Genomic DNA, 19513 nt, shown 5'->3' with positions numbered 1-19513 from the left:
TGGGTTCAGAACACCAGCTGAATAATCTCTGAATCACACAACCAGAGACTTCAATGGTTATTTCCACATTCCCCTTCCTCCAAGACAGTATGAAGTCAGCACCCAGTTCTGCCAGCACCTTGATTTACTGGAGCCACAAAGTAGTTTGGACTGCCCTAAGTTCTCCTCATCTTCCATAACACAAAAAAATGTAAGTCCTAAATCATAGCATCCAACAGCAGTGAAAGAATAGTCCTGACTTATGTCCATTCCATGCTGTTTGTCCCCCAAATCAGACAGAAATTCATACCACTTCTAAGAACAATTCCCTTTTCTTGAATAAAAAGAAATGTTGCAGCTAAATCAGCAGAATGAAGATTTCAGTATGAGAAATTTTAGTGTAAAAAACTGACAACTTCATACTGCATTTCCCAAAGTATTGATAGTTGAGTAAATCTAACTTTAAATGCTTTTAGTCCTTTGAGTTTAGTCAGTTCAGTTCAGTCTCTCAGTCGTGTCCGACTCTTTGCAACCCCATGAATCGCAGCACGCCAGGCCTCCCTGTCCATCATCAACTCCCGGAGTTCACTCAGACTCACATCCATCGAGTCAGTGATGCCATCCAGCCATCTCATCCTCTGTCGTCCCCTTCTCCTCTTGCCCCCAATCCCTCCCAGCATCAGTCTTTTCCAATGAGTCAACTCTTTGCATGAGGTGGCCAAAGTACTGCAGTTTCAGCTTTAGCATCATTCCTTCCAAAGGAATCCCAGGGCTTATCTCCTTCAGAATGGACTGGTTGGATCTCCTTGTAGTCCAAGGGACTCTCAAGAGTCTTCTCTTACACCACAGTTCAAAAGCATCAATTCTTTGGCACTCAGCTTTCTTCATCACTCTTCCAACAACACAAGAGAAGACTCTATACATGGACATCACCAGATGGTCAACACCAAAATCAGATTGATTATATTCTTTGCAGCCAAACATGGAGAAGCTCTATACAGTCAGCAAAAACAAAAACAGGAGCTGACTATGGCTCAGACAATGAACTCCTTATTGCCAAATTCAGACTTAAACTTAAGAAAGTAGGGAAAACCACTAGCCCATTCAGGTATGACCTAAATCAAATCCCTTATGATTATACAGTGGAAGTGAGAAATAGATTTAAGGGCCTAGATCTGATAGATAGAGTGCCTGATGAACTACGGAATGAGGTTCGTGACATTGTACAAGAGACAGGGATCAAGACCATTCCTATAGAAAAGAAATGCAAAAAAGCAAAATGGCTGTCTGGGGAGGCCTTAAAATTGTTGTGAAAAGAAGAGAAGCGAAAAGCAAAGGAGAAAAGGAAAGATATAAACATCTGAATACAGAGTTCCAAAGAATAGCAAGAAGAGATAAGAAAGCCTTCTTCAGCGATCAATGCAAAGAAATAGAGGAAAACAACAGAATGGGAAAGACTAGGGATCTCTTCAAGAAAATCAGAGATACCAAGGGAACATTTCATGCAAAGATGAGCTCGATAAAGGACAGAAATGGTATGGACCTAACAGAAGCAGAAGATATTAAGAAGAGATGGCAAGAATACACAGAAGAACTGTACAAAAAAGATCTTCACGACCCAGATAATCACGATGTGTGATCACTGACCTAGAGCCAGACATCCTGGAATGTGAAGTCAAGTGGGCCTTAGAAAGCATCACTATGAACAAAGCTAGTGGGGGTGATGGAATTCCAGTTGAGCTATTCCAAATCCTGAAAGATGATGCTGTGAAAGTGCTACACTCAATATGCCAGCAAATTTGGAAAACTCAGCAGTGGCCACAGGACTGGAAAAGGTCAGTTTTCATTCCAATCCCAAAGAAAGGCAATGCCAAAGAATGCTCAAACTACCTACTGCACAACTGCACTCATCTCACACGCTAGTAAAGTAATGCTCAAAATTCTCCAAGCCAGGCTTCAGCAATACGTGAACCATGAACTTCCTGATGTTCAAGCTGGTTTTAGAAAAGGCAGAGGAACCAGAGATCAAATTGCCAACATCCACTGGATCATCGAAAAAGCAAGAGAGTTCCAGAAAAACATCTATTTCTGCTTTATTGCCTATGCCAAAGCCTTTGACTGTGTGGATCACAATAAACTGTGGAAAATTCTGAAAGAGATGGGAATACCAGACCACCTGATCTGCCTCTTGAGAAATTTGTATGCAGGTCAGGAAGCAACAGTTAGAATTGGACATGGAACAACAGACTGGTTCTAAATAGGAAAAGGACTACGTCAAGGCTGTATATTGTCACCCTGCTTATTTAACTTCTATGCAGAGTACATCATGAGAAACGCTGGGCTGGAAGAAGCACAAGCTGGAATCAAGACTGCCGGGAGAAATATCAATCACCTCAGATATGCAGATGACACCACTCTTATGGCAGAAAGTGAAGAGGAACTCAAAAGCCTCTTGATGAAAGTGAAAGTGGAGAGTGAAAAAGTTGGCTTAAAGCTCAACATTCAGAAAACGAAGATCATGGCATCCAGTCCCACCACTTCATGGGAAATAGATGGGGAAACAGTGGAAACAGTGGCAGACTTTATTTTTCTGGGCTCCAAAATCACTACAGATGGTGACTGCAGCCATGAAATTAAAAGACGCTTACTCCTTGGAAGGAAAGTTATGACCAACCTAGATAGCATATTCAAAAGCAGAGACATTACTTTGCCAACAAAGGTTCGTCTAGTCAAGGCTATGGTTTTTCCTGTGGTCATGTATGGATGTGAGAGTTGGACTGTGAAGAAGGCTGAGCACCGAAGAATTGATGCTTTTGAACTGTGGTGTTGGAGAAGACTCTTGAGAGTCCCTTGGACTGCAAGGAGATCCAACCAGTCCATTCTGAAGGAGATCAGCCCTGGGATTTCTTTGGAGGGAATGATGCTAAAGCTGAAACTCCAGTACTTTGGCCACCTCATGCAAAGAGTTGACTCATTGGAAAAGACTCTGATGCTGGGAGGGATTGGGGGCAGGAGGAAAAGGGGACGACAGAGGATGAGATGGCTGGATGGCATCACTGACTCGATGGATGTGAGTCTGAGTGAACTCCGGGAGTTGATGATGGACAGGGAGGCCTGGCGTGCTTCGATTCATGGGGTTGCAAAGAGTCAGACATGACTGAGCGACTGATCTGATCTGATCTGATCTTTCTTCATCACTCATATATTAATTGAGCAAAAACGAATATTGTCTGGAGAAGCAATGTCAGCAGTACAGCAGACCAAGAGGCTCCAGGCCCTCGTTTGGCCACAGAAACATTTAAAAAGCAAGTTCATATTGGCTACATGAACTTCACAGGCACTATGGAAACAAGGGTCTACAAAAACCAAGCAAATGTCCAATCAAGAAACCACATTGAGAACAGCAGGAATTTCCTGGTTTTTTAAATTCACCCTTGCCAAGCCATTCCCAGCCAAGTACAGCCCTGACCTGGAAGAAATGGGAACCCAGTTCCCAGTTCCTTCCCTTGAACCAGAGGGAGTAGAGCAATCTTCAGGGCTGCCTGAGGGACTGGTCTCAGTGTCACCTAACTGAGAGCTCACACAGCAAAAGAGCAACACAGCTCAAAGCTAACGTGAGGACAAGCCCAAGCAAACAGGAAGAACAGTAAAAGCTGCAGGGAAACTACAAGATCCCCAGATGCCTGTGGCAAGAGATTACAAGAGAGAGGAATACAACAGACTATGTGAGGCCCAGAGAAAAAATCAATGTGACACTCTTAGGGAATTAAGACATGTATAAGGGGACATCAAAAGAACACATACACACGGCCAGCAAGACACACATCCAGAAAAGGCCTAAGAAGACATTGTGTGATAGTCGTCTAGTCGTGTTCGACTCTTTGTGACCCCATGGACTGTAGCCCACCAGACTCCTTTGTCTGTGGGATTCTCCAGGCAAGAATACTGGAGTGGGTTGCCATTTCACTAAGCCTTCACAAATGGCTGATCCCACAACACATGAGGGTCTTCCCTACGAAGTAGCAGCTCTGAAAAGAAAGGGAGAGTGACTATGTTTTTTCCAAATGCATCATTTTCAACAAAAAAAATAAGGCATACAAAAAAACAGGGCCTACAGTGATGTATGTCAATAATAACACAATAAAACTACAAGCAAACAACAAAAAACCCCAGGAAAACATGGTTCATTCAAGGAAAGAAAAAAAATGGCAGACTTGCCAAAGAAACAAAGGTATAAGACATACTAGACAAAGAATTTAACATAAATTGTCTTAAATATGCTCAAACAGCTAAAGAAAAACTCTAAAAAAAGACCTAAAGGTAATCCTTATAGCTCAGTTGGTAAAGAATCTGCCTGCGATGCAGGAGACACCGGTTCAATTCCTGGGTCGGGAAGATCAGCTGGAGAAGGGATAGGCTACCCATTCCAAAATTCTTGGGTTTCCCTTGTGGCTCAGCTGGTAAAGAATCCGCCTGCGATACGGGAGACCTGGGTTCGACCCCTGGGTTGGCAAGATCCCCTGGAGAAGGGAAAGGCTACCCACTCCAATATTCTGGCCTGGAGAATTCCAGGTACTATACAGTCCTTGGGGTTGCAAAGAGTTGGACAGGACTGAGCAACTTTCACTCACAAAGGTAATCAGAAAAATTAAAAAGCAACAAAATGAGAATATCAAACAGAGAGATAGACATTGTAAAATGACAACTATAAAAAGACATTTTAAATATAAATTCTAGAGCAGAAAAACACATTAACTGAAATGAAAAGCTCACTAGAGTGGCTTAACAGTAGACTACAACAGGTAGAAAAATAAATCAGAGAACCTGATGATAGGTTATCTGAAATTATGGAATCTGAGAAGAACTTATGGTGTACCATCAAATGGACCAATGTATACACACAGGAGTCTGAGAAGATGAAGAGATAAAGGACAGATACTACTTGAAGAAATAAAAGCCAAAAAATCCCCAAATCTGAGGAAAGACATAGATCTACAACTCCAAGCAGTTCAACAAACTACAAGCAGGATAAACACAGAGACCCACACCAAGACACATTATAATCAAACTGCTGAAAGACAAAGAGAACTGTGAAAGGAGCAAGGGAAAAGCATCCTATCACATGCAACAGATACTCAATCAGTGTGTGCGTGAATTTGTCAACAGAAACCTAGAAGGCCAAGAGTACAAAGATAAACTGAAAATGCTGAAAGGAGAGAAAAAGTGTGAACTAAGAAACTGTATCAGGCAAAACAGCCTTGTTTTTAAGGGAGGGAAAATTAAGACATTCCTTGATAAACAGCTAAGGGAGTTTATTATCACTAGACCCACCATACAAGAAATGCTAAAGGGAGTACTTAAAGTAGAAATGAAAGAAAGGACACTAGACAACACAAAGCTGCTGAAAAACAGGAAGTCTTCCAGGAAAGGCAAATAGGCAAATACATGAACAAATATAAATATCAGTAACACTCTAATTTTGGTTTTTAATTCCACTTTTAATATTTCTACAGGATTTTAAAGGGCCCCTGGTGGCTCAGACAGTAAAGAATCTGTCTGCAACACAGGACACCCAGGTTCTTAAAAAATAAACGCATAAAAAATACTTCTAATTCTATGTGAATGGATACAACATAAAAGGTGTGGTCCAGTAGCTAAGACTTCATGCTCTCACTGCAGGGGGCCCAGGTTCAATCTCTGGTGAGGGAACTAGATTCCACATGCCACAACTAAGACCCAGTGCAGCCAACTAAATAAATAAATATAAAAAAATAAACACAACTAAGTGGGGAACAATAGTATTTATATGAAATTGATGTTAAATTAGTATCAATTTAAAATGAATCACTATAACTGTAGGATATCTTCTATAATCTCCATACTGAAAAAAAAAATTCATAGAATATTTATACAAAGGGAAATAATGGACAAAAATGCTATAAGACATAAAGAAAACAAACAAACAAAAAAAAAACAGTCCTTCCTTACTGCAAATGGATTAAAATCCCCAGTAAAAAGACATAGATTAGCAGAGTTTGGAATGTAAAAAAAAAATAATAATAAAATCCAACTATATTCTTTCTATAGGAGACTTACTTCAAATATAAGGACACACACAGGTTGAAAATGAAACTACAGAAAAAGACATTCCACACAAACACAAATGAAAAGAGAACAGAAGTGGCTATATCAGACAAAATAGACATTAAGTCAAAAACAATTACAAGAGACAAAGAATATTACATATGATAAAAAGGTTGATAAGCTAAGAAGATGTAACAATTATAAACATATATGGACCACTCAGAGGTTTAAAATATGTATCTATATTGACAGAATTAAAGAATTAGCTCTATCAATAATAGAAGACTTCAATACCCCACTTTCGATAATGGCTACAAGGAAGTCAATAAGGAAATAGAGGATTTAAACAACCCTACACACCAACTGTACCCTAGCAAACACATACAGAACAAACACGCCACCCAACAACAGCATAATACACATCTTTCCAAATGCACATGGAATATTCTTCAGGACAGAATATTTGTTGGGCCACAAAACAAGGTAATGAATTTTAAAAGATTGAAATCATGCAAGTTATTTTTCTGATCACAATGGGAAAACACTAGAAATCAATAGCAGAAGTGAAAAATTCACAAACCTAAGGAATCTAAATAGCATGCTATTAGACAACCAATGGGTCAAAGAAGAACTCATGGGGGAATTAGAAAACAACTTGAGACAAATTACAATAAAAAAGCAACATATCAAAACTTGTGAAATGCAGCAAAGCAGTGCTAAAAGAAATCTACAAACAAACATTAAAGTAGAGATAAATGAAATAGAGAATACAAAAACAGGAAAAAAAAAAAAATTCAGTGAAACTGGGTTCTTTAAAAAGATCAAGAAGATTGTCGAACCTTTAGCTAGACTACCCAAGAAAAAAAAGATTCAAAATAATAAACTAAAAAGTCAAAGTGGAGACATTACCACCAATTTTAGTAAAATAAAGGATAAGTAAAGATAAGTAGGATAAAGGATAAGTAAAGTAAAGTAAGGTGCGTGATCACACCATCGTGATTATCTGTCGTGAAGATCTTTTTTGTACAGTTCTTCTGTGTATTCTTGCCACCTCTTCTTAGTATCTCCTGCTTCTGTTAGGTCCATACCATTTCTGTCCTTTATCGAGCCCATCTTTGCATGAAATGTTCCCTTGGTGTCTCTAATTTTCTTGAAGAGACCTCTAGTCTTTCCCATTCTGTTGTTTTCCTCTATTTCTTTGCATTGATCGCTGAAGAAGGCTTCTTATCTCTTCTTGCTATCCTTTGGAACTCTGCATTCAGATGCTTGTATCTTTCCTTTCCTCCTTTGCTCTGTGCTTCTCTTCTTTTCACAGTACCTCAGTACGTACTCACAGTACAGAGTACATCAAGGCTGTATATTGTCACCTTGCTTATTTAACTTATACGCAGAGAACATCATGAGAAATGCTGGGCTGGAAGAGGCACAAGCTGGAATCAAGATTGCCGGGAGAAATATCAATAACCTCAGATATGCAGACGACGCCACCCTTATGGCAGAAAGTGAAGAGGAACTAAAAGCCTCTTGATGAAAGTGAAAGAGGAGAGTGAAAAAGTTGGCTTAAAGCTCAACATTCAGAAAATGAAGATCATGGCATCTGGTCCTATCACTTCATGGGAAATAGATGGGGAAACAGTGGAAACAGTGGCAGACTTTATGTTTTTGGGCTACAAAATCACTGCAGATGGTGATTGCAGCCATGAAATTAAAAGACGCTTACTCCTTGGAAGGAAAGTTATGACCAACCTAGATAGCATATTCAAAAGCAGAGACATTACTTTGCCAACAAAGGTCCATCTAGTCAAGACTATGGTTTTTCCAGTGGTCATGTATGGATGTGAGAGTTGGACTGTGAAGAAAGCTGATCGCTGAAGAATTGCTGCTTTTGACCTGTGGTCTTGGAGAAGACTCTTGAGAGTCCCATGGACTGCAAGGAGATCCAACCAGTCTATTCTAAAGGAGATCAGTCCTGGGTGTTCTTTGGGAGGAATGATGCTAAAGCTGAAACTCCAGTACTTTGGCCACCTTATGCGAAGAGTTGACTCATTGGAAAAGACTCTGATGCTGGGAGGGGTTGGGGGCAGGAGGAAAAGGGGACGACAGAGGATGAGATGGCTGGATGGCATCACCGACTCGATGGACGTGAGTTTGGGTGAACTCCGGGAGTTGGTGATGGACAGGGAGGCCTGGAGCGCTGCAATTCATGGGGTCGCAAAGAGTCGGACATGACTGAGCGACTGAACTGAACTGAACTGAAAGTAAAGTAAAAATAAGGATCATAAGAGAGTGCGTGTGTGCATGCTAAGTCCCTTCAGTCATGTTCAACTCTTTGCAACCGTATGGACTATAGCCCTCCAGGCTCCTCTGTCCGTGAGATTCTTCAGGCAAGAATACTGGAGTAGGTTGCCATGCCCTCCTCCAGGGGATCTTCCCAACCCAGGATTGAACCAGTGTCTCCTATGTCTACTGCATTGGCAGGCGGGCTCTCTACCACTAGCACCACCTATGAACAATTAAATGCCACATATTGGATACAAAGAAGAAATGCACAAACTCCTAGAAACACACAACCTACCAAGACTGAATCATGGAAGAAATGAAGAATCTAAATAGACATTTAACCAGTAAGGCAACTGAATCAGCAATCCAAAAAAACTTCCATTAATAAAAGCCCCAAATTAGATGGCTACACTGGTGAGTTCTACCAAACATTTAAAGAATTAATACCAGCCTCTCTCAAATCCTTCTAAAATATTGAAGATGAAAGAATATTTTCTTAACTCATTCTGCAATACCAGAATTACTGATACCAAAGCCAGATAAAGACACTATAAAGGGGGGGGGGAGGAAACTACAGACTAATATCCATTATGAACATTGATGCAAAAATCCTCAACAAAATACTGCTGCTGCTAAGTCACTTCAGTCATGTCCGACTGTGTGACCCCATAGACGGCAGCCCACCAGGCTCCCCCGTCCCTGGGATTCTCCAGGCAAGAACACTGGAGTGGGTTGCCATTTCCTTCTCCAATGCATAAAAGTGAAAAGTGAAAGTGAAGTCACTCAGTCATGTCTGAACCTCAGCGACCCCACAGACTGCACCAGGCTCCTCCATCCATGGGATTTTCCAGGCAAGAATACTGGAGTGGGGTGCCTTTGCAAAATACTAGCAAACACAAATTCAACAGCATATTTAAAAAACTGTACAACATGACAAAGTAGGATTATTCCCTGAATGTAACGACTATTCACATAGTTGATTAAAAAAATCAATGTGATATAACAGATTAACGAAATGAAGGGGAAAAAAAAACACATGATCATTTCAACTAAATGCAGGAAAAAGAATTTAACAAAATCCAACACTCATCTATGATTAAAAAAAAAAAAACAATCAACAAACCTAGGAATAGAAGGAAAATATCACATTATAAACGCCATTTATGAAAAACAGATACTATCACACTCAATGACGAAAGAGTGCATCAAAATACACTTATCAAACAAATGAAAAGGCACCCCACAGAAGGGGCAAAAACACTGCAAATAATGTATCTGATAAGAGATTTATAGTAAGAACAAAATTCAACAGAGTAAACTTTAAAATGTCTTACAGGCTCTATTCAAGAACTCATGAATTGGGAAACACCCCATCTAAGAAGACAGAAAGGAGCTCAGACAAGCTACACAGCATGAAAGACATTTACATGCAGAATGGGATGGAGCAAGGAAGCTACAGCAGAGTGGATTGTCTGTGACAAGGTTACCTTCCTTTAGGGGTGCAGGGGTCTATTGGTCAGATTACCTCAAGTAATTCCGAACTGACTAGACTCCACAGGTGGGAGAGGCTGAAACTGTAATAAAGTTAGGTATTAGGTCTTGGTTTGGTGATGTGAACTTAGCACAAGTGACTCCACTTTAGCCCTGTTATTTCTTTTTTAACAATATTCAAAATATATATTTAAAAAGAACACCTACAACTCAAAAATTTAAAAAGCAAACAACCTGATTAAAATATGAACAAAGCACTTGAAGGACATTTCTTCAAAGGAGGGGGCAAATAAGCACATAAAAAGATGTTCAATGTCACAAATCATTCAGAAAATGCAAATCAAAACCACGAGGAGACACTAATGCACCATCCATGCACTGGTTATCATCAAAAAGAAAACAATGAAATAGGAAGTAACAAGTGTTAGCAAGGACATGTAGAAATAGGCTGGTAGGAATAAATAATGGTATAGCTGCTTTGGAAAACAGATTTTTTTTCTTCAAAAAATTAAACAGAATTATCATATCCTCCAGCAATTTGACTTCTGGGTATAAGCAGTAACTTGAACAAATATATTTACAGCAATGTTCACAGCAGCATTATTCACAGTAACCAAAAGGTAGAAACAACTCAAGTGCCCCTCAAAGGATGAATGGATAAACAAAACAGGATACACACACAACAGAGTATTATTCAGCCTAAAAAAAGAAGGAAATTCTAACATTTGGTACAACACGGATAAACCTTGAAGACATTACACTAAGTAAAACAAACCAAACACACGACAAATACTATGATTCCATTCAGATGAGTAGTCAAATTCAAAAAACAAAAGCAGAATGGTGGTTGCCAAGAGGTTAGTGGAGGAGGGAAGGAGGACTTAATGTTGAATGGAAACTGTGTCTCATGGGAAGAAGAAAAGTTCTGCAGAGGGACAGTTGCACAACTCTGTGGATGTACTTAATGTAATGAAGTTATACAATCAAAATTAGTTAAAATGGTAAATTCTGTTATGTATATGTAATCATAATGTTAAAAATTAACAATTTAAAACACATTAAGATTGAGTGATCTTTATTTCCTTTTTAAAACTTTATTTTCAAAGTGTTTTCATAAACTTTTACTATCACCTTAGTAATAAAAAACCTTCTTGTTTCATTACTTTTCAAAAAAGAGTATCAGCATTACACTCTGGCGCTCTATTCTAGCCATATATAGTTTTACTTGTGTTTTTAATGCTAACTTTTTACCTTTACATATGAAAAGGACACAAAACTTAAGAAATAGATACATAAAAGGAAATCAGATTCAAAGAGATGGAATGTTCACTATATAATGCCATTAATTTTTTAAAAGCCATCATTTTGATCAGTGAATGCTATTCTCACTTGCAATAGAAAATAGTCCCTGAAACATGGGAAATAAAAATTTCAAATGCCTCCCTCTTGCCTACGGATACAAGGAGCTATGTCACACCTATGCCACAGGTATTATAAATTAAACATAAACAAAAATTTAAATTATCTTATGAATTCTTTTAAAAAATGTGTCTTCTCCCTCGTCCAATCCCAAACACATATTCACAAAAATAATACTAATAATAATCCCTTAGACTCACCGTTGTCCTCTTCAGAGGAAATAGTCAATGGGATACATCATTTTGAAGCACCATCATTTTCCCTGTCTACTCTCCACCCTGAGTCTCTCACAAATCTTCCCAGGTAAAACCAGAAAAACACACAAGTCAGAATTTATATACAAGACCTGTATGTATAAGCAACTAAATCTGACCCACAAGGACCTTAACTGTTAGCAATCAAGCCTTCTTCTTTTTTTTTTTTTTTAATAGAGTAACAACTACCAACAATCTCTGAAAACTAGACTAGTCTACACAGAAATACTAAGATGGAGAACATGGCACAGTTCAATTCTATTTTCACCAGAATCTTATCTTCACAGAGTAAACATATGTGTGAGAGTAACCTTTACACTCTCAGAAACATTCACAAACAAATCCACCAACACTGTATTCAAGAAGGGCACAGCAATGTTCAGGGCTGAGGAGGCTGTCAGAGTCAACAGCAGCAATTACTGGTTTTAGATCTTTCTGTTTCAGGAAACTCAACCACTCTAAACTTGTGAAAACAGATAAGAAAAGAAACTTGATTTTACCCACTTAACCCTCAGCTTCACAGAAAATCTGACTAGAGGTCCCCTTTAACAAAACAAAAGGAGAACACGTATTACATTAATGAGTCCAGTTCTAAAAAGGAAAAATCAAAAGAAAATAAAAAATGAGAATAGAAACTTTATCTACCTACAGTCTCCATTTTGGATCACACAGAAGAAAGGAAAAAATGAAAGAAGAGGGTTGGGGGCAGTAAGAAGTGAGGAAACTTGGAAGCTGTGAAAGATCATGAAGTTCCTAGTGGTCCATCAAGCGGAATTTGAAAAATGTTTCAGGACATCACTTGCTGCTTAAGATGTACCCACCTCTGTGACAAATATCCAGTGAGACCAAGGTTCCTTTGATCATACAACTACGCTCTCCTGTGACTGTACTCCCAGCCCTGAAGAAACACCATGGTATGTATAAGTAACAGAACATAAGCTTTTAAACTCAGTTTTGAATCCTCACTCTGCATTTTGCTGGCTGACAAGGATCAAGTTACTTAACCTCTGGGAAACTACTTTCCTTATCCAGAATCAAATAAACAACAGAATGACTTCCTATCTCATCTGGATATCAAAAAGACAATGAAAACAAGTTGTATGGAATTTCAAACTCCATTTTCAATGGAATGAGGAGACTTAAATCTATGTAATGAAAGGCCACACAGGGCACCCCATACAAGGAAACTGATCCAGAATGCTCAGCATGCAGTAAAATCTAGTAAAATTGGACTTACTAAGTTTGGACTTTCAAAATAATAAACAACTCCTTGAGCTGGACAAAAAGAAAGAAATCAAGTCACATATCAGAGGTAAAAGCATTAATCTGGCCTCGTATTTCTTCACAGTAATATGCAAAGCCATATATCAGTGGAATAAAACTTCAAAATTCTTACAATATTTAAGCAAAGTGTGAGTAAAGGATTTCATATCCAGTCTGGCATTCCTTCAAGTATAATGACCACAGACTAATACTTCTGAACACACTAGGACTCAGAAACTATGGTTCCCTTGAATCCAAAAGACAACTGGAGAAGCAAAGCCAAAAGAACTGGCAACTGAATTCATTTCACTGTAGAACTAAGATTACAACAAATATAAAGATGAAAGTGATAAGCCAAATGTAAATTTTATCATGTGTGATAATGTAAAAATGATACAACTGACAAAAATGACGACTATGCAGGAGAGCAGAAAAAGATGGCAGGGGACAGGGTAATGCTACTGCCTAGTGGCTGAGAATCAAAAGATCAACTGTACCAAAAAAGGTACAATTCAGAGTATCAAAAAAACAATCCAATTTTTTAAAAGACCCCATAATAAGAGTCTTAAAATTTTTTAACAGAAAACATAAAACAGCATGACAGAACTTAGGCCAAACATATGAGCATAAATAAACATGTCACATAATGAAAAAGACTTAAAGAAAACATAAAAACATATAACAGAACAGATTTAGACAAAATATATCTATCAAATCAATAATGAACTTAAATACAAAGTTAAGTAAACTTAATTCACCAATTTATAATATTTTCAGATGAGGCCATGAAGCAAAATTCAACTCATTGTCACCATACTAGGTATAGCCGGGAACTTCCTCAATTTAATACAGAACATCTACAGGAAATCTGCAGCTAACATCATACTTAATGGTGATAAACTGCCTTTCCTGCTAACATCAGGAACAAGGCAAGGGTGTCTTCTCTCAACGCTCCCTTCTAAAACTGTACTGGAAGTTCTAGCTAATTTAGCAAGACCCAAAAAAAGGGGGCCGGGGAAGGTAAACAGACTGGGACAGAAGAAATAAAACTGTCTTTGCAGAGGACATTGTCTATGTAGAAAATTTTAAGAAAGACGAAAACTCTTGAAACAAGCGATTATAGTAAGGTGGCAGGACATAAGGTTAATTTAAAAAGTCAGTCACTTTCCCAGTACCAGCAATAAGCAAGTAGAATTTGAAATTAAAAACAATATCATTTAGATTAACAATATCATTATCAATATCTTTAGAGTACATCAAGGCTGTATATTGTCACCTTGCTTATTTAACTTATATGCAGAGTACATCATGAGAAAAGCTGGGGTGGATGAAGCACAAACTGGAATCAAGATTGCCGAGAGAAATATCAATAACCTCAGATAAGCAGATGATACCACCCTTATGGAAGAAAGTGAAGAGGAACTAAAGAGCCTCTTGATGAAGGTAAAAGAGGAGAGTGAAAAAGCTGGCTTAAAACTCAACATTCAGAAAACTGAGATCATGGCATTCAATCCCATCACTTCATGGCAAACAGATGGGGAAACAGTGACAGACTTGATTTTCTTGGGCTCCAAAATCTCTGCAAATGGTGACTGCAGCCATGAAATTAAAAGATACTTGCTCCTTGGAAGAAAAGCTATGACCAACCTAGACAGCACCTTAAAAAGCAGAGACATTACTTTGCTGACAAAGTAATGTCCATCTAGTCAAAGCTATGGTTTTTCCAGTAGTCATGTATGGATGTGAGAGTTGGACCATAAAGAAAGCTGAGCACCAAAGAATTGATGCTTTTGAACTGTGGTGTTGGAGAAGACTCTTGAGAGTCCCTTGGACTGTAAGGAGACCCAATGAGTCCATCCTAAGGGAAATCAACTCTGAATATTCATTGGAAGGACTAATGCTGCAGCTTAAGTTCCAACACTCTGGCCACCTAATGGGAAGAACTGATTCATTGGAAAAGACCCTGATGCTGGGAAAGATTGAAGACAGGAGAGAAGTCCATATTCCTGGAAAGAAAGACTCAATATTGTCAAGATGTCAGTTCTTTCCAACTCAATTTATGGATTCAATTAAATCTTAATGTCTCAGGGAACTCAAATAGGGCTCTGTATCAAACCTAGAGGGGTGGGATGGGGAAGGAGATGGAAGGGAGGTTCAAGAGGGAGGGGACATATGGACACCTATGGATGATTCAGGTTGATGTTTGACAGAAAACAACAAAATTCTGCAAAGCAATTATCCTTCAATTAAAAAATAAATAAATTTTTTTAAAAAACCCAAAGTACAAAAGTAAAAGTTCCTAATCAACACAATACTAAAGGAGAAAAACAAAGAGAATTAGACACTACCTGACTTCAAGATTTATTATAAAGCTACAGTATTCAAGACAGTATGATACTGATGGAAGGACAGACAAACAGGACAGAATAAAGAGCCCAGACAGGTCCACAAAAACACAGTTAGCTGATCTTTGACAATGGAGCAAATGCAATACAATAAGGGGGGAAAAAATACTCTTTTCAATAAATGGTGCTGGAACAACTAAACATCAATACTGTATGATTCTAAAAAAAAAAATACTGTATGATTCTAATTTTATGACTTTCTGGAAAAGACAAAATTATGGTGACAATGAGAGTGGTTACCAAGGGTTAAGGGAGGAATGAATGAACAGGCAGAGCACAGAGCACTTTTAGGGAAGTAAAACTTTTCTGTGAGGTACTATAATGGTGGATATATTTATCAAAACCCACAGAATGCAAAAAAACCAAGAGTGGACCACAATGTAAACTAAGGACTTTAGTTAAGAATTACGGGTCACTGACAGGAAATCCCCGAACAGCATAAGAAGTAACTCTGATTCTGAACAATGTGGACAACACTGTTCTGAGTCAAAACAAAAATATTTCAAGACTTAGCTAGTGGTCCAATAGCTAGGACTCAGCACTTTTACTGCTGAGGGCATGAGTTCAATCCTTGGTCAGGGAACTAAGATCCTGCAAACGACACAGCACAGCCTAATTATGGCCTGTGAACTAGCCATAAACAGGTTGTTTTGGTCTTATTTTCTTCTTCATCCCTTCTTTCATTTGGGAATATAAGTCAAGAATTCTTTTATTTGTAAAAGCATTATTAAAAACAATTCAACATAGTGATCCTAATGTCTCCTGATCTGAGCATCAAATCAATCAGTTTTAGAACCAGAAGTCAACCATGTCTTGAAATACACATATTTAGAGATCATTTCATTCAGAGTTCCAAACATTTCAGTCACTTGGGTGCCCTTTTTTTCTGTTTCTACTAATAGTTACAGACCAACTGTACTAGTTAACTATCAATCTGATTGCTTTGAGGCTGAAAATAAGATTATGTAAAAGGAGAGTTCTTGGTCCCAGAGCTAGAGGTGCCCTAGCTGTTTGGTTTCAGGATCAAGCTCTGTGTGAATTACTGCCCCAGTAAGCACAGATGCAACCATGAAGGCTGAATATCTTTCAAAAGCAACTGCATCTGCTCTGAGAAGGACATCAAGCAGAGGACTTCTGATGCTGAGCTCCTGAAGAAGTACAGCTTTGAGCCCACACAGGAAGGAAAGCTCTTCCAGCCAAACCCCAAGAGCTTCCCGTGCCAGAAGCAGAGAAGCAGTGACCTCTGGGTTTATGCGTGACGTGATGATTGCTCAAAACAAGCCTCACCAACCACTAAACCCAGGGAGGGCACGGTACGAATGGGGAGACATTTCCCTCATTTAGTTTCTGTTAAAGATCTTGACTGCAGTACCAAAAAAAAAAAGGAGATGTTTATCTGTACATAAATAGAATTCTAGTATACCAATCAAATTAAAAGCAAACGTAAAAAGAGAGATAACAATGAAAAAAAATAATCCAGTAATAACTTTTAGGAAGAAACATTTAAACTATTAACAAGTGTCTCAAATGAACAATGTACTTGGCTTCTCTGCAGGGAGAGCATTCGATTCTTGCTGCCATCAGCCTCTGAAACTCCAGCTCCCTCAATCCACCAGACGTCCAGAGGTGTAGCCACAAAGTACCACCAGGTCAAAGCAAGAAAACTCAGCACTCCCTCAACTCCTTCTCAGAAGCCGCAGGGCCCTGGGCAGGCCACTCTTCCTCCACACACCTGATTCTTGCCAGTGAACTGGGACTAACACCACCTTCTGTGGCTACTTCACAGGACTGTTCACTATGAGGATCAATTCATGCTTTTATAAACTGTTAAGCCCACACCAAAAAATGTGGTACTACAGAGAGGAAGTGAAGTGAAAGTCACTCAGTCATGTCTGACTCTTTGCAACCCCATGGACTCTACAGTTCATGGAATTCTCCAGGTCAGAATACTGGAGTAGGTAGCCGTTTCCTTCTCCAGGTGACGTTCCCAACCCAGGGATCAAACCCTGGTCTCCCGCATTGCAGACGGATTCTTTACCAGCTGAGCCACCAGGGAAGCCCGAGAGGAACTGCAGTAAATTAATCGATACATGTAAAGTATTAAACCAATACAAAGGACTTTATGAAGAATAAGAGCATTTCTAAAAATTCAGTGAATGACCTCACATACTAACCAGCTGGATGCGTTACAGATGCAATGGGACCTGAGTTCACCAACAATTCCTGCTAGCACTGATTTCTCCCTTTTAGCTCTGGGCTTTCCTCATTTAAACCCTGAGTTGTTTCTGCAATAGTCAAGTCCTCCTCCACTTCCAAGCCAAGATGAGTGCGTATTAGGGCCAGAGCAGGGCCAAGCTAGGGAATCAATGAAGTCGTCAATTTGCAAATGAAGTGATGTGCCTGCAGCCATCCTATCTCCATGAAAAGTGAGCTTCACAGAAGACAGTAGGAACTGCCCCAAGAGATGTAACTGCAGGAGAGCTGTGCCCCTAGCCAGTAACCAGAACCAGGAAAAACAAGATTCTGAGGCCCCTCAGAAAAAAAAGTGGACACTGAGTCAAGAGAAAAGAGGGGACGGCTATCCTTGATGGGAAGAAGACATGATTTAGTCTAAAGCAAGAGGGCTTTTCTAACCTGGTGTATATGCAATGTACACATTCACCCACAAGCCCAAGGGACACAACTCCATCAACAGCTCCGGCATCCTCCGTGGGTCTGTGGCCTTTGTGGCACCACACCAACACACTGGTTTGTAACTGCTCCAACACCTAATACCATATTAAAAGTTGCATGAAGCTTCCCATTGTCATCCAGGCCCATTTAACAGACAGATGAAGGAAAAACAAGAACTTTTAGTCTTATTGATGGACACTTATTCTAATTTTTGAGGACACACTTAAGATCCACCATGAATCAAAGCTCCATGCCTAAAAATGCAGATGGCCACAGGCAAAAGAGAGTGTACCCCTCACTCACAATCTGCATCTTAGTCTGACACACAAAGGTTCCTTCTGGGTGCATAGAAATCCCTTGCAGTAAGGTGCATATACTCAAAGGTACTCGTTGCATAACATGAACAAGGTGACCCTATTACAAGATGAGCGATTTGTTTGTGGTTGACTTAGCTCTGCAGTCAGTGTAAACACCTTTAACAATGGAATCACAGTATATCATTATCTTACCAGGTCCTGTGAATTGAGGTTTGGGTAAAATAAAACACTTTCCTATTTCTCCAAAGACCATAATTCAAATTTAACAAGGCTCATGACAGACAATGCACTAAGACACGTCCTACTTCACCTCCCAACACAACGGCACTGGTTGGTCAGCTACAGGCTGAAAAGATTTAGTCAGAGATAAGAACCCCCTCTGAATTCTGACTCCAGTAGAGATCTTTCTGATTACCAAGGTGTGCTCAGCAGTTATCACTGTTCTTATCACTTTGAGCACATCGCTGTCTATTCATCTATGAACTGTTCCTGAGGACACTCTGCTTAAGGCTTTGACAGTGTTTACTTTCTATAAATCAGTACACACAACTGCTGCCCTGACACCTATGGTACCCAAGTCACCATTTATGTGGTAGGTGAATCAATACCCCCCACTTAAAAGATGTATGTACCAAGATAATTCCAAAAGAAAATGAACATTACCCATTGAGAGGGTCAAAATGCAGGGGATCTGGAAGATGAAAGCCAGTGGATTATTTGAAGGTCCAGATGGCTGAAGGCCAAGCTGGCTGGACAAACAGCAAAACACCATCTGAACATCATTCAGAACCTCCTGACAGCCGTATCATTAAAGCTACATCAATCCCAAATCAAAGTTTAACCACCAGCTCGATATGCCTAGTTCTGAAGTTGCTCAAAAAGTGAAAGAGACGGAATTCCAAGGAAAGATGTGGGGGAGTGGTGAGACACAAGACAATGGTGAGAATTATTTAATGCATTTCCTGGTCCACACTCACAGGTGGAATAAGACGGGGACGAACGAAAACTGAATACAAATCCAAGTCCATTCTGTCTAGGTAAGAAAGCTTCCAGCAAGAGAAATATCTCAGAGCTTGGGGACTCCAGGGTCCACAGCCACCCCAAGGGCCTCCTTGCCACTCCAGACTCTGGCTACCCACCTCTGAAGCCTCAGGAATGGGTTCGGTGAATTTATTCTTGGCCAGGGTCGGGGGTGGGGGTGGTGGCAGCTACCTACTTACATCCCTTAAGCAGGTCTCTTCTTCCCCACAGACTCCATGGCACACATGCCCATGATTCACTGCTCCAATCACCATGTTTTCTGCTAGTAAACCCACTGTACTACATACGCTAGCACACACCACTGGCT

General features: G+C 39.6%; 1 protein-coding gene across 10 annotated transcripts in view; it reads right to left on the bottom strand.

Moving 5' to 3' along the window:
* Nucleotides 1-19513, bottom strand: part of LDLRAD4 (low density lipoprotein receptor class A domain containing 4) — a 180760-nt gene that overhangs the window by 82867 nt on the left and 78380 nt on the right. The window contains exon 1 of one of the 10 annotated variants that reach the window (XM_019986517.2): nucleotides 11454-13386. The exons of the other annotated variants lie outside the window; for them this stretch is intronic. The gene's annotated coding sequence lies outside the window, so the exon portion shown is untranslated. Of the gene's footprint in view, nucleotides 1-11453; nucleotides 13387-19513 lie in introns of those variants that run through there. 10 annotated transcript variants of the gene reach the window in all.

The sequence above is a fragment of the Bos indicus genome, chromosome 24 (assembly GCF_029378745.1).
Source record: "Bos indicus isolate NIAB-ARS_2022 breed Sahiwal x Tharparkar chromosome 24, NIAB-ARS_B.indTharparkar_mat_pri_1.0, whole genome shotgun sequence".
Lineage (NCBI taxonomy): Eukaryota > Metazoa > Chordata > Mammalia > Artiodactyla > Bovidae > Bos > Bos indicus.
The sequence above is the reverse complement of the archived record's forward strand: the minus strand, read 5'-3'. Positions and strand labels throughout refer to the sequence as shown.